The sequence below is a fragment of the Euphorbia lathyris genome, chromosome 4 (genome assembly GCF_963576675.1).
Source record: "Euphorbia lathyris chromosome 4, ddEupLath1.1, whole genome shotgun sequence".
Taxonomy (NCBI): domain Eukaryota; kingdom Viridiplantae; phylum Streptophyta; class Magnoliopsida; order Malpighiales; family Euphorbiaceae; genus Euphorbia; species Euphorbia lathyris.
This window is the reverse complement of record NC_088913.1, coordinates 90070372-90087180: the sequence shown is the minus strand read 5'-3', so window position 1 is coordinate 90087180 and position 16809 is coordinate 90070372. Positions and strand designations below refer to the sequence as shown.

The 16809-nt window shown below is 31.9% G+C and overlaps 1 long non-coding RNA gene across 1 annotated transcript; it reads left to right on the top strand.

Moving 5' to 3' along the window:
• The first annotated feature begins 623 nt into the window (after positions 1 to 623).
• LOC136227269 (uncharacterized) lies at positions 624 to 3755 on the top strand. The gene is made up of 4 exons (XR_010687985.1): positions 624 to 708; positions 832 to 883; positions 2917 to 3105; positions 3262 to 3755. It is a non-coding gene; the product is annotated as an uncharacterized lncRNA (long non-coding RNA).
• The last annotated feature ends 13054 nt before the right edge of the window (positions 3756 to 16809 follow it).

Genomic DNA, 16809 nt, shown 5'->3' with positions numbered 1-16809 from the left:
TAAATTTTGTTTAAATCCTTAATACATATATACATTATTTACATAATTATTCCTATATAGAGGTATAGTTTCTAAAGGTGGGACTTGGATTATGTATAACAATTAACATTTGGGAGGTTATTCTTATTTATAACCGGCCCAAGTTGGGACCGAAATTTTTTATAACAAATTGGAGGTTATTCTTATATAAAGTATTCCTATATAGAGGTTTTACTGTATAAGAAAATTAATAGTTTATGACTAAAATTAAAGATGAAAAAAATTTAGTCATTATGTTACCAATCAACATTAGTTTGGTAATCTCATAAAAAAAAACATTAGTTTGGTAATCCAATTATAAGGCCCAAAAAGTGGGCCGCAAAATTGCCCCTATATAAAGACTAACATTAACATTATTCTTACTAATTATTACAAAAAGAAAGACATAAATATAAATGAAAAGAAATAAAATAATAAAATAAAGGAATAAAGTATAAATTTAGGGGTTTTTTTTTTAAATATTAGGCATATATTGATGCTATTTTATACGTGGAGCCTAAATTGAACTTCTCTAAAAATCTAGACCTTTTTTGGTAGCTTATACCTACCATAAATAAAAAATTAGCATATTGTCTCTCCAGGTGTCCAGACATCAGGACGGAGAAGCGTTCTCTCCTTTGGTCTGCCTTTTAGGTCTTCCATGGTTTTTCACTGCAGATCAAAATCTAGGTACGAATTCCTTTTCGGTTCACACATTTCCTCACCGTCCATCCCTGTTGTTACTTCCCTTTCTTGTATTGTATTTTTTTTTGTTTGTTTTTCTTCTAATTGACTACTCCAACCGCAAACTAGAGGATTGTGTGGAGAGAAAAGCAACCAGCAAAATTTCACTCCCGAGAGAGAGGTGACTTTAATTCTTTATTGCTTACAAGAATTTGCATTTTCAAGATTTCTAGGGTTTCTAGGGTTTTGCTTTCCACCTTTGTTTGAAATTTATTTTGATTTATTTTCTAATGTGATGTGTTTCTTATAATTAGTTGTTTCATTGATATGATGTTTCATTAATATGATTTGATTTCTAGGGTTTTTTAAATTGCTAAAGCATATGTAAGTTTAATCTTGCCATTAAAGGCTGGGGTGCTCTTGTTTTTTTGGTTGGACCCTCTTACAAAATTTGGATGTTCTATTTCAAAACTTGTTGCCTTTTATATTCTACACTTTTTGTTAAATCATCGGGAATGTTTTGTGAAACATGTCTGAATTGAAGTTGTAGTGGAGTAAGTTTTGGACACCTAAAATTAACAGACTAGCTGCTGATATTGGGTTTTGGATGTTCTGTTATAATTTTCATTTATTGAATTTAATTGTCGGTTTTGCCAAGTTTAGGAGCCTTTTTAATGATTTGAGGAGAATGAGGAGCTAATTGTTTTGACTTCGTAATTTTGGGGGTCAATGGGCTTTATGCTTTTTATCGTGGTCTTTATAGTTTCTTAATCTCCTCTTTAGATGTAAAATTGGATTTCATTGATAGACCATGTTAGTTGTTTAGTTTTTTTGCTAAAATCGTTAAGTTGTTCAAATGAATTTTCAATCTCATAAGTTTATTGATTGTGGATACTATGCCATGAAATGTAAAAATAGTATTTATATGCTGTACTGTAAATTTCTTGCTCTCTTTGTTGCTTCTGCCCTTGTTCTTGCTAGTTCAGGGATCTGATCGATGATTTTAACAGTTCACTTTTCTACCTCTTCCTTCAGCTGCTGCAAGTTCTTCTTCCATTTCTGTTTTTGCCACCTTCAACTCATCTATCACCGTCTCCACTTCGAAATTCAAATGACTTACCTTATCATTTGCGTTCTTGAGTTCGTGTTTTAACTGATTCATTTCGGTTTCCATTACCCCAATTTGAAATGCTTAATAAGAGTTTTCCTCTTCCTTGTCTTTCAAATCAGATTTGAGCTTGTTCGTATTATGTGTCATATCTGAAACAATAGCAAGTTCTGAACACAAAGTAGCTCTCCTTGTAAAGCGTTTAATTGGAGTAAAACATGAGAAAGCTGCTCTCTTTAGCTCTCCGGTTTCTGACAATTAATCGATCGCTCATGTTCTTCACCTTTGCTTCAAGTTCATTCATTCGATGACTAGCTTCTGTGTATTCTTCAAAGTACACATCTTTCTCAATCTCCGAATTCTTCACCTGATTCAAGAGCTTCTACTGAGCTTTCTTATAGTGGTCCAAACAGCTGCGAGTGGGCAGCATCTTTTGCTTCCACCATATCTGTTATACATCAAAATTCAGCTGCAACAAAGCACGTAACACCATTTATATTTCAATTTAGCCGAGTTGATTTCTGATGTACACAACACATCCTAAATAACATCGAACCGGTCATCAAAATAAATAACAATTAAGTCCTATCTTTTTACTGGTATCTAATGTACACAGGAGTACTGTATTTCTTCAGTTGATAGACTAATTGTTTGGTTTCTACTATTAACCGGAATTTCAATTGGCTTATCTCAGTTTTAGTATTTATATGCTACTGTAAATCGTAATCTGACTTTCAATATAGCTTGCACTCGTTTATTTTTCAACTATCTTCATTTTATACTCGTTCTTTTTTAATTGCAATTCATTTCAATTATCTTCATTTTAAACTAGCTTCATTTTTCAACTGGTATTTTATTTCAATTGATAGTACTTTGGTCTTAGTTCATTTTTCAACAACATTTTTCAATTGTGGATTGGTTTGGTTTCTTTAGACTTTATACTTTAGAATTAATTTTTACTAGAATTAGTTTTAACTTTTATTAGAATTAATTCTAAGTAAACGATATTGGGATGTCTGGTTACGGTTCTATGATCTCGTCCCTATCTTTCATAAAAAAAAAATCTAAGTAAACGATAAATTGTCTTCTGTGGACTATAATTTTAGGTTTTGGACTAGATATGGCCTTCAAATACTCTGCCGAAGCTACTTTCAAACTTCAGATAAATGCAGAAGCTCTGGTGCGAATGAAGCGTATTTTTAATCAAGAACTAGCTTATATTCTGCCTGATGTTTACAATCGAATTGATAAAGTGAACAATAACCCACCTATTTTCCTCGTCTAATATGCTCAAGGTAAAAATCTTTTTTCAAGTAGTAATTTTTTAGAATGCCATGTTACAATTTCTTACACGACATGCTTTCAAAATCGGAGAAGTAACTAATTAATTCTAAGTCGTTAGCTAATTTATCTTTGTATGCTATGAAGTTTTTTTTTATAATTTTAAACAGGATGTCCAATCAAGACAGAAACATACACAGTTGAAGAAGAAATTTGGAAATTTTCATACAAAGTAATAGCCGGAGATATTCTTGATTACTGCAAATCATTTCGATATACCATTGACTTAAGTGGTAATAGCACTTCATCTGGATCTGGAAGTGGAACTGGAGCTGGATCTTTAGTCAAAATAAGTTATGAGTCTACCAGAGAAACAGAAAATGCAAATGCTCCTCCGGCTATCTTGGAATTTTATGTCTCCATCCTTGTCAAATTGGATGTCATATTTCAAAAATTACCTACTGAGGAGCCTTGAATTGAGAAACCGGACAAATTATATATATATAATATGCTTGCACAATTTTTGCATGTACGAATCTTTCCTGAAATGTTATAATTAAGTTTGTTGCTTTTATTATAAGAAATTATCTTGTGAATTTTGAATTTATATTGTGTTGGTCTTTTTTAATAGTTCCATATGTATCTAGTATGTAAATAAGTAATAAGAAACTATCATTAAAAAAAAAGTAGTAAGAAGCTACAATGTAATTCGTAATGTTTTCTGTCAAATTAATAACTGTTGCTTTCATCTGCTTTTTTCATTCTTCTTTTCTCATTTTTTTGGTCCAAATTTCATCATCTGAAATTTCATATTGTTGTCTTTTGAAGATCGTTTGCATTATGTAATTGAAACCAATAGACTAGCTACACGTTTCAGTTGAATTTAAAAAAATATATTTTTTTTAATGAAACCGGTAGTTAATCTACCGGTTTCTTTACAAAATGAAACCCGTAGAAAAACTACCGGTTTTATCCTTAGTTAGCAGATACCCATAACGGGTAATATGCTAAATTGGGACCGTTATGAGGATTAAATCCTCATAAGGGTCCCAAATGGGAGACGAAATCCTAAATACCTTTTGATAGAGAGATGAAACATTATCGGAAGCACAATCAAATTAGGATATTATGATATTTCAATTGAATTTTAAATTATTGTATTGTATACTTTAAGTTTAGATATAGTGAATTTAAAAAGTTTTAAGTCTTGTTTGGTAAATAGTTGTTAGTTGTTAGTTGATTGCTATAATTAATTTGACTAATCATTTATCTAAACTTATTTGGTAAAAGTTAACTGATTGTTAATAGCTGTTTGTGTAAAATGCAAATAAGGATATTGATATTTTATGGTTTTTTTTTTTACTTTTTAATAATTCATATTCTTAATTTTTTTGATTGAAAGTGGGGGACAAAGGAAAAAGACCCAGGAATCCAAACAAGGTTGGCATCACCTAAGCCTCCAAACCCAAACCCGAATATATTAAAAGATAGAAAAAGTCACAAAAAATCAATAGAGTGAAAGAAACAACCCACAAACCTACCAACGTTTGCCAGGGCGTCAGCAACCTGATTCCCTTCACTATAGATGTGTGAAACCGCAAAATGTATTCCAAAAATCATACGTCGACACTCGATCCAACCCTGACATAATTCCCAAGGAACAGTGATACTCATGTCACGAAGAAGAGCAACCACGTACCTGGAATCACTCTCCAACCAAAGGTGCCACCAACCTAGGTTGAAAGCCGTGCGGATCACGTAAAGGACAGCAGAAAGCTCCGCAACATGCACAAAACATCAAGATGAAGGGAAAGCAAAAGAACCAACCGCGTGGCCAGAATGATTTCTGAAAACACTCTCATAGCCAGAATTCACCAAGGTAACTGATGCATCAGAATTGGTCTTAATCCAGCCATACGGAGGCGCAGACTAACGAATAGGCAGAATCCGAGGAGGTGATGTACGACGACGCAATATATTAAGTGTCTCCAAAATCTGCAGCTCCACCGTACAGTTCCAAACAGTGCCAGATGATAAAAGATCCACCCGACAGATTTGCAACCATAACAGGCGCAAAGCCGAATGAATGCAAGGAGTCGTATCCCAGAAAGTTGCATCGTTGCGGGTCCGCCAGATAACCCAAACCACATGAAGAATAGCGCTGCACCATAAATCATAGATTTGACCATTAAAACGCTGGGCAACGGCCCAACAGAGTAAATCTACAAGTGAGATAGAAAGGTCAATTCAACGTCCAAATAAGGAGGACACATTATGCCAGAGAGCACGAGCAAAGCTACAATCCATAAAAATATGCTACAACGACTCCATATGATCAAGGAACAAGCAGCACCGTGAGGTCACATTAATGTCGTGAGCCTTAAGGGCATCATGAGTTGGCAAAAAGCCAAGAAAAGCACGCCAACACAAGAAAGAGTGAGCCAGATGAATAAATTTCTTCCAAAGAAAGCGATAAACCGCCAAGGAGGAAGGTGCTTGCCCCATCCATGAATAAAATAGTTTAATAGTGAAATTCTCTTTTTTCAGACGGGCGCCAGATGCAAGTATCCGAAGACTTATGACTCCTTCGGATAGAAGTGATTGCGCTATGAACATCATGTGGGAGATCAGGCAGCCCCGTCCAGGTGTCACCAAGCAAAAAATTAGCAACCGGATCCAAAAGCCGACGCTGAACTAAAGGAGAGAGGCCAAGACGATCCGCAACTGTTGGAATAAACCACTCGGAAGACCAAAAATTCAAATTCGTTTCACTTCCAATCCACCACATACAGTGTTGACGAAGAAGACTATACACACCACAGACCGATCCCCAAATGGAAGAAGTGACAACCCTGCCACGAGGTAAACCAGAAGCCTCCAAAAAACGGGTGCGAAGTAAAGAGAACCAATTAGAGGAAGATGAGAGCAATCCCCAAGCTAATTTACCCGTCAAACTAATTCATATTCTTAATTACATTCTAAAAAATGACATATACACATACTATAACTTAGGTTTTATAGTTCATAAAAATATATTTAAACAATAAAATTATTTTTAGGTTTTTACTAATAAAAGTGGGATTTTTATCTATGATAATAAATGTTTGATAAAAAAACTTTAAAATTAAATTACTATTATCTTAGATATTATATAATACGTTTTCTAATATATACCAATTAATTTGTAATTTAATATTTTTTTTAAAAAAAAAATTTGCGCAATGCGCTTACATTAAAGAAGAAAGAAAAATCCCCACCAGACCCGGATGTGATTCGAACCCATGACCTCCCAAGGCATAGGTAAGCTCTAAAACAATAATTAATAATTAATTATTGAATAGGAATATAATTTCTAAAACAATAATTGTAAATATAATTTTATTAATTGATATCTACCACTAAAATATAGCTACATAAATATGTTTATAATGTTTTATTTTTTTTTGTAAAAGAAAAAAAATAACATTTGTTTAAGTATAGTATAACCTTTATAAAATAATACTCGATAAATTAATAATCTCTTTAAACTAATAATTTCTTCTGATCTTGATTTGGGCCAGTAAAAAAATGATCAATATAAATTAATAAGATAATAATTTTTAGGAACAATCCTTCATAAATACATTGTTTTATTATCTCTATAAATTAATAATTTCTCAAATACATATGTCAAATATATATAGATATATACCTAGGATAATTTAGCAAAATATGACTCTACAGTACTTTGTTTTTTCTTGAAATTTAAATTTAGTTCAGTTTCATCTCTAACTATTCTAAATATATTCAAAAGTTCTGGTGTACTTATATCAAAATGTAACAAAATATTGTAAAAAGTGGTTGATGCTATAATTGTTTCATTTCTTGTGACTGATTCCAAAGGTACTGAATCATCATCAGCTTCATCACTTTATTAAAATTTTATGGTGTCAACGTTATTAATTTATAGAAGTTTTATTGTAAATGGTAGTAATTATAGGTAAAAATATCCTTCAAACGAGATGGATCAATATGCTAATTGAAAAAGCTTGTAAAACAAGCTTTTTCAAAATGTGAGGTTTGAACCCAAATAACCCTTTCAAACATCTCTTCACCAAACGCACCACCTTTCAAATTTGACTAGTCAAAACTTTTAAAATGATCCAAACCTCTAACTTTACCTCAAATCTCTCTACCAAGCCTCAATCTTATATTATTATTATTATTATTAATGAAGTTATTTTCAGCATCTCACAAATAAATTTTTCACGTAAAGCCGTGTTCCACGAAGCAAATTGCACCCAACCAAACAAGAAAATCTAATGTATGTGCTTGCACTTAATATATGTCTTTCTAAAAAGAAAAACTGTTATTTTGAATAAATAATGATTGACATCATGGCCCAATGGAGCTGGGCCTCATCATGGTCCAATAATTTAAAGCTGGGCCTCATCCTGGTCATAATTAATTATAAAATTATAATTAACTCATACTATAAAAAAAAATTATTCTCAATATATTATTATTTTCTATATATCACAAATAAAATATACTTTTATATATAATTTATAAATTTTAAACCCCAATTATAAATCATAAACTTTAAAAAATATATTCTGAATTTTTATTTTATAAACTATAATTCTTAAAATATTAAAAATAATAATTTAATTAGTTTGATATAATTTCAACTATTAATTGACATTGACAACTGAATTTTTCTGTAAATTTTGCTCTAGTGATATGTTACGGATACTTAGGGGGTAAGAGCAGGGCTAGGGATGGTCACAGAATGTTGGTCGACCCTCCAGTCCGTTGGAAAATCCTAAAGTAGGGATACTTCGCCCTTTTCCCAAAGTCGCCCACCATCACGATAAAGGAGGAGTGTGCTTCTTTTAAGAAAGAAAGCAACAATCTCGTTTTGCTTATGTAAGGGTAAAAATATCTTTTTCCATTTTTTAATAAGACTTGAATGAAATGATGTCGTCTTGGAAAGCCCAAAACATTGTGGTTTTATAAATCTCTAACCTAAAAAAAATTAAGACAAAAAGATAGGGGCTCCAACTCCTGTTTTATTATATTCGATGCTTTCTTATTATATTCCTTGATAATACTTATTTTAGGGTTAGGCTATACTTACTTTGTTTTTTTACAAAATCAGCCTTACTTTGTTTTTCCCACCATTGGATGGTGATAAACTTTGACAAAGTAAGCTTATCCAATGGTAGAAAAAACAAAGTAAAGCTTATTTTGTCAAAAACAAAGTAAGCATAGAAGACACCCTTATTTTATTCCATTTTATGAACTAAAGGGTATCTTTATAATTTAGTTATAATTCGAAACTAAATATAAATTTATAAGTTTAATTTATAACTTTTAAACGGGTAAGTTTCATCAATTGTGTACAACTTTTGCCTCATTTCTAATTTTGGTGCACAACCTTCAATTTGTCCCACTAATATGTATGAGTTTATAAGTAACCTTCTACTTTGGTGTATTGCCGGTTAAAATGACCGATCAACATTAGTCAACGTATCACCTGATCCTTTTTTCATCTCTCCCATTTAAAAATGTTGGACTACTAAGATTAAAATGTCTAAAATACCCTTATTACTCTACTCCTATCCCTCCATCTTTTGATCTTCCTCTCTCAATTTCTTTCTCTCTCTAATCTCTTTGAGTTTCATTTAATAAAAAAAAACTAATTATCTTCTTTCCTCATTTTCTTTCTCTCTTTACTGTATATTTTATTTTCTCTTTTTAACTTTCCTTGCATTTAAATGCTTAATTTATTCTTTCTCTTTCTTTGATTGTTTTCCCTGGCAAAGAAAATCCCTCAAACCAATTCTGACGGACTTAACTTTTAATTAGTCGTATAATATAAATTCATGACTCCGTCACTGATTATTTTTATCATCTTAATAAAATGAATCTAATGGATGATAATAAACACAAAGTATGTCTAATACCATTAAAATATTACCCATGAGTAAAAATTCCTCAAAGGTCAAATTTTTAACGATAAGTTGTTGCTCTAATCTAACAATTTTTACACTAATAAATTACAGATATGGACATTTAATATAATCTTTCATAATATCATCGAAGTCGACTAATTTATTTATTTTGAGTGTATCTCTTAATATAATTAATGAACCACATTATTCGCTGATAATTGTTAAGAACCAATCAAATACAAGAAATTTTATGTCCAATCAAGATTTGGAATTGACCAATAATACATCCATAAAAGAAATTGAATGACAATAAAAATTATTCTTTCATTTATACTTTTTCGAATTTAATAAGAAGCGGAAACGGTTTATGTTCTTCATAGATCAATATATAGTTGCATTAAAAGAAATGACTCAGATCCGAATGTTCGGAATAACCTAAATGTAAAAGATTGGATTGTATCTACTTTTCTGCAGATTTCGATTATGTTTCATTGTTGTTGTGTGTGTTTTAATGCCTTTATGACATTTTTTGCTCTTTGTAAGTATTTTAGTCTTTTTGTAGATATTATAGGTTTGATTCCTTACCGTTGTTTTCTTGTTGTAATTATTGTGTTTTAATCTAATGAAGTTATAATCATTTTTATATAAAAAAATTAGATACAATTGCTCTTTTTGTTTTCTATCACATTAAGCCTTCGATTAATTATAAAAATCAGTTTTAAACACAAAAATCGGTTAAAATATTGTTATTTATTTCACATGCGTTCAAATTTTTTAGTTTTAACAGTTTTATAAAGTTTTTAATATATGTAATTTGTTTATTGAAAAATTGTAAAAACTTTATTTTTAAAGCTGTAAAATATATAATTTCAAACACATGAAATGAGTAACGCTTTTAACTAAATTAGATTTTCACGACTAACTAATTTTATAAGAAAGGGTCTAATGGTACCAAACATAAATTATCAGGGACTTAGTGTGTAAACAAAAAACATTAAGGACTTAATACACCAAAAAGTGAAAAATAGAGACCTTAATATGTTTTTTGTCTAAAAAATATAAACTTGTGTACGAATTGAATTTTTGGACTAAAGTGGTATTTTAACATGATTTTATTTTTAAGAACCTCTAAACCGGGAATATCTAATAGCATTTTCGATAACCTTTTAGTTTGACTGTTAAATTAAAATTTGAGGAAAGATGGTTAAAAATCAGCTCTAACGGCCTCTTAGTGGCTCTTGAAGTCTCATTTGTCACTCAGATTTTATTATTTATTCTATTTGTTACGTTTTGAAAATTCAGTAGAGTCTTCCAAATATTTCTCAAGTTAATTTTAATTTTGAACGTTTGAAAACTTAAGTTTGCCCATATATTATTATAGAATCAATATGGAATTAAATTTAATCTATGATCTTAAATATATTAGTTATTTTATTTTTGTGTTTTTAAAATTTAATATATTGTCTCAAGTATTTCTCAAGTTAAGATGATAGATTAAACTTAATTAATTTCATTCGACAATGATATTATAATAATATATGAGTCAATTTAAATTTGGATATGGGTAATATAGTAAAAATAATTATTTTATCCTAGTCCATATCCTATATACCAAATATGAAATAATAAGTTATCTTATCTCATTTTTATCATTATCACAATCTTTTATCTTTATACTTATCTCAACCTTTATCTCTATCCATATCTTCATATAATGTCAAACGTTCCGTAAGAGCTTCTCCATCATCTCTGTTAATAGAAAGTCTCTCTCCACCTCTTAGTGACTTCTTAATTCATTTTTTATTTATAATTTATTATTGAGGAGTCTCTCTCCTCTCACTATTGATACATATAACAATAATTAATAATTTTAATGAGATGAAGAGTGTTGTTGGAGATAATGTCTTAGTCACTTTTAAATCACTAAGAGTCAATTATTTATATTATTTTTAAAGAGTGCATTAAGAATCTCTTGGAGATGCTCTAAGCGTCTATTGGTTTAATGTGGCTAGTTGTAAAAATTAGCTTGATTTTTTTTTTCTTAAATAGCTATTAAAGGATTAATTCTCAACCCTAGTAAAAACAATTAAATCTCAAACAAAAAAAAATTAGTTATAAAAATTCTTCCAAAAAATAGTTATAAAAATTAAAACGAGATGGAGGCTTTAGGAGGTGTTTGTTTGGGCTTTTTCAAAACAGCACTTAACGTTTCACTATAAACCGCAAAAAATATAATATTTAGTTAGGGTTATAAACAACCGCGTTTAATATTTAATTATGAAACAACAGCGTTTTGGATTTTTTCATAAAAATTACTTGTATATATCTATCGAGTGGACTATTGTTTTGCTTTTCATTTGAAGAAAAGAACTTCCCCTACTCCTTTCTAATCAAATTTGCCATTATGGCAGCAGCCAAAAACATCATTCTCCTATTCTAGGTCTAAAGATACCTCTTTTTAATCACATACTTCCACCAATTAACTCCTTTTTCTAGTCACTATTATTGCAAGTTGCAAGAAAAACAACTTAACTAATCAATTGTCAACTAAAATTGAATGTTAAATGGCTAACCTATGGCAAATAAGGAACGAGTCATCTTCTTCTCTACTATGAATTCCCATTAGGTAATAAGGTATGTTTTTGGCCTCTCAATCTTCTTATCACAATGCAATGTAATCCCACAACTTCCATATCATTCGTCTCTAAACTACACATCGTATATGGAGAATCTAAGTTTCATACTAATAGTAACATCCTGACCTAATACTATATAAATATTGTTTGTTTTAGCGTAAATCCAACACATTAACCTTACAGCTTAAAACGTGTCTGCATGTATTGAATTTCCACCTTACTAATAAGCCATACTCACTCTCTCTCCATCTCCAATGTGGGATTCAGTTCATTGTTGCCCTCATCGTTATCCCTTAGGGGTGGCTATTTGCTTATACCTTCTACCCTGACGCCACCTACTGTGGATCAGGTCGTTAGAGCCCACCTGCTTCCACTTGGTTCATCCACGTATTCCACATTGTACGTGGAGAACCTGGCTCTGATACCATGTCATGGAACCACATATCGTACTTAGAGAATCTGACTCTGATACCAATTGTAACATCCTGATTCAATACCATGTATATATTGTCCTCTTTGGTCCAAATCCAACACATTAGACTTCACAACTTTAAAACGCGCCTGCATGTAATGAATTATCACCTTACTACTAAGACACATTCAGTCTATCTCCATTTCCGATGTCGGATTTAGTTCATTCCTTTCCCTATCGTCATCCCTTAGGGTCGCTCCTTGCTTAGCCCTTCCACCCAGATGCTACCCACTCTGGACCAGGTCGGTATAAGGCCACCAGCTTCCGTCTGGTTCACCTAGAACCATACATCGTACATAGAGAACCTAGCTTTGATATCATATCATGGAACCGTCTAAACTAAAAGTTTAAGCTATTAATTAAGGTCCAGTACATCTTTTACATTAATTTTTGACCTATGGCAAGTTGGGAAAGAGTTATCTTCTTCTCTACCATTAATTCCCATTAGGTAATAAGGTATGTTTTTGGCCTCTCAATCTTCTTATCACAATGCAATATAATGAATTTCAAAGTTCCCAATCATATTCCTAATTTTCCAATTAAATTGATGGCCAAAAATTCTCTTATCATCTATCTTTGACTATATAGCAAGTTTGAAGGTAATCAATTAAGCCTATATACACTTTGAATCCTTCTTATAATATATGGACTATGAAAAAAAAATATTATTCCAATAGAATTGTACCTCGTAATGTATGTAAGAATATGGCCAACCAATTGATTCTTAATTGAACTTTTTTTTTTTTTATCTTCTCATAATTTGTTGCTTAATATTAGACATACTTTTGAAAAAGAGCCTTCACCATATAAAGCTTGTGGGGGCTTTTAGGGCTTTTGTCAAAAGAGGTTATTTCACATTCACATGGAGCTTTGTGGTGTCGCTTGGTAAGGCAGTGTGATTGGATTTGGGGAAAGAAATCTAAAATTTGATCTCATTAAATACATTTATAGAAAATAATGAGGGGTTTTTTAAGTATGATTAGTCATTGTCATAGATACTAATCAAAATTATTTTAAGTTTAAGTTTTTGGGTTAAATAGTTCGTTAACGGGTTGAGAGTTCGGATCCTGACAGCTCCGTTGTTAATGGAATATCAACTTATGGTATAATGGGTATATATTGTATAGACTTCAAGCATAAGTAGTATTCACGTGTAAAGATCTTGTCAGAGATAATAATAAAAGTCTCTCTTGAACCTTAACTATTAATTTAAATTTTGGGATAAAGTGAAAAAATCACTTCAACATTTACAGTCAGGAGCAAGTTTGCTCTTAACGTCTAACATAGTGCAATTTTAGCCATAACATTGGCGGTAAAGAGCAATTTATCCTTAACATTGGCAAGTTTGGTTAGTTTGAAAAATAATTCATCAAATTGTCTTCTTTGTAACGAATATGGTCATCTATACTTCATATGTGCATCTCATCAGTAACAGATCACAAACATATGAATAAAAGTGAAAATTATACGACTTGAAAAAAAAATCCAAATATTCCGTCACATTTAAAAATATTAATCTCTAATTCTATTATTAAATCGCAAATAATAATATTTTTTAGAATCAACGGATATATGCACTAGTGCAGAAAGAGGAACAAAATGTCTGTATTTTATAATAATGTCTGAAATTGATCAAACTTCCAAATAAAATTGCATCTATTTAAACATTTAAAAGTAAAATTGCTGCATTATATAAAAAAGAAGTAAAATTGCTTCCGATTATCAACATTACAAGAATTTTTTCTTCTACAATTTATCCCTTAATTTTTTTTTTTTTGGGTTAAAATGATTCCTTAACAGTTTTGAATATAATTTGTGTTAAAGTGAATGCATGTGTTTCACAACACAAAAAAATAATAAACAATAATAGTGTCAATTTATCTGAGGTCTTTTTCTTAATGGGTACAATTGGGAGGGCAACCTTTTTCCCCCCAACAAGAATAATAATAAGTTTTTGTCTTTGCCCCTGTAATCATGCCCTAAAATTCATGGTAACAATATTTACATTCTAAATACTATAGTTAGTTTCATACTCTTAAAGTTGGTGTTTTTCATAATAAAGTATATTCTTATGGAAAGTTGAATGTGATGTATCCTTTGAATTATGGAAAGGACCTGTCCAATATGATATCATTGAATAAACAGTTAAACTTGGGCTAGAAAAAGCCTCTCTAGTAGAGAAAAATATACTAATAAACCTTGTGGTTCGGTGGATTTGTAAAAACAGTCCCTATAGTTTAAAAGTTTACAAACTGAGAGTCTATGCTTTATGAAATTTGCAGTTAAAGAAAATGTGAGTCAATTTTTCAATCAAACAATACTTGTGGTTTAGTTAATTTGCAAAGTCATACCTTGTAATTTGAGTAATTTGCAAAGTCAGTCTTCCAAATGGTTCCAAATTGCTCAAATTTTGGGTAACTAGTAACGATAATAATTTTTTACAGAATGATTGAGTTTCTAAATTGCACAAAGCACATAACCCGTATTTGCAAACTTTTAAACCATGATAACTGTCTTTGCAAATCGGTCAAAGCACAGTTATTTTTGTATTTTTTTCTCCTATACAATAATAAGAGTAAATAATTTATTATTCCCTATATTTTTACCTAATATATTGTTTAGTCCTTGTGTTTTAATAATATATTATTTAGTCCATTTTTATTTTATTCAACAGTTTAGTTTTTCAAATGTTTGAATTATTAAACAGTTTAGTCCCTCTAGAAAGGACTAAACTGTTGAAACTGTCAAATTAGTATAAAATGTCCACCATATGATTTATGGTTTCGATTTAGAAAATAGTGTTTTAGGAGATTGTGTTTTTTTATATGTAAGAATAATTTGTTAAGGTAGAAATGATATTGGTTTCGATTTTTCCTCATCTTATTCTAAATAGATATAATATCTACTTTCGTCCTAATTATTTCATTCCTCACACGATCCTTTCTCGTATGACCATACATCCATCGTAACATTCGCATCTCCGCCACCGACATTTTATGAATGTGATAGTGTTTCACTGCAACATTTTGTACCATATAACAATACAAGCCTAATTGTCGTGCGGTAGAATCAATTTATTAGGCATGCGGGGATCGCAAAGGAAACCTGTATCACTCTTCCACTTTGACCAACCAGATTTAATCCTATGAACAACATCTCCATCCATTTGAATAATAGACCCAAAATAACGGAAGCAATCCGAGCCCCAGACAACCCTCCCATCCTGGGTGATTGTCCCGACCTCCCTACTTCTGTCGCTACTAAACTTACAGTCCAAATATTTCGTCTTACTTCGGCTCAACTTAAAGCCTCTAGATTCCAAAGTTTATCTCCATAATTTCAACTTACTCTCTGTACCTTCTTTCGTCTCATCAACCAACACAATATCATCTGCAAACAACATGCACCATGGTATACCGTCTTAAAGTGGACTCGTTAATTCATCTATAATGACGGTAAAAAGAAATGGGCTAAGTGCTAAACCTCTATAATGCAGTCCAAATCGTAACAGAAAAGTCTTCCGTCTTTCCAACACTTATACGTACACTCGTGCATGCTCCCTTATACATGTCCTTTATGATTGTTAGGAATAATTGAAATTATGATAAACGAAAATAAGCAAACACACAAGAATGGTTTACCTAGTTCGCCACTCAATATGAATGACTACGTCTGGTGGCACTACCAAGCCAGGATATTTACTATAATGAATGAGATACGGATTACAGAGAAAGAGGTTACATTTGTACTCTTGAAACCCTAATTGTCTGAAACCCTAACCGATGGCCCAACAGGGGCTACCGCCCCCGTACCCCCGTCCAACTCAGCAGCGAGTTGGATCGCTGCAGTTGGGCCCATCGTTTCAGTTGGGCATATATATATTAGTCTCCATAAGCCCAACAATCTCCCACCTGGAGACTAAATCCGTCATCTAATTGTAGTGCCATGCCTTTAACTTAATTACCATACACAGCTTCTCTAAGGTTACAACCTTAGTCAACATGTCTGCAGGATTCTCTGTGCTTGGAATCTTCATCAACTGCAATATCTTCTTGTCCAAGAGATGTCATATGTAGTGATACTTCAACTATATGTGCTTTGTTCTTGAGTGAAAGGCGGGATTCTTTGCCAAATGAATGGCACTCTGACTGTCACTGTACAGAATAGGATCCTTCTGCTCCTTTCCCAACTCACGCAAGAAATTCTGCAACCATACCATCTCCTTACTAGCCTCAGTCACTGCAACATACTCAGCTTCTGCAGTAGACAAAGCCACCACCTTCTGTAGCTTTGAAGCCCAAGAGACAGCAGTACCACCCAATGTGAAGACATATCCGATTGTACTTCTTCTCTTGTCAAGGTCACTAGATGCCAAATCTGCATCCACATATCATGTCAACATAACTTTCTTGCCCTCAAAATATAGGGCCTGTTCAGTGGTTCCCTTCAGGTATCTCAAAATCCACTTTACTACTTCCCAATGCTTCTTACCAGGGTCTCCCATGAAACGACTAACAACTCCCACAACATGTGCAATATCCGGCCTTGTGCACACCATTGCATACATCAAGCTGCCAATTGCTGAGGCATACGGATTTCTCTCCATCTAGACTCGCTCTTCTCTGCTCTTAGGCGAGTCATGTTTAGATAGCTTGAAATGGCTACCCAAAGGAA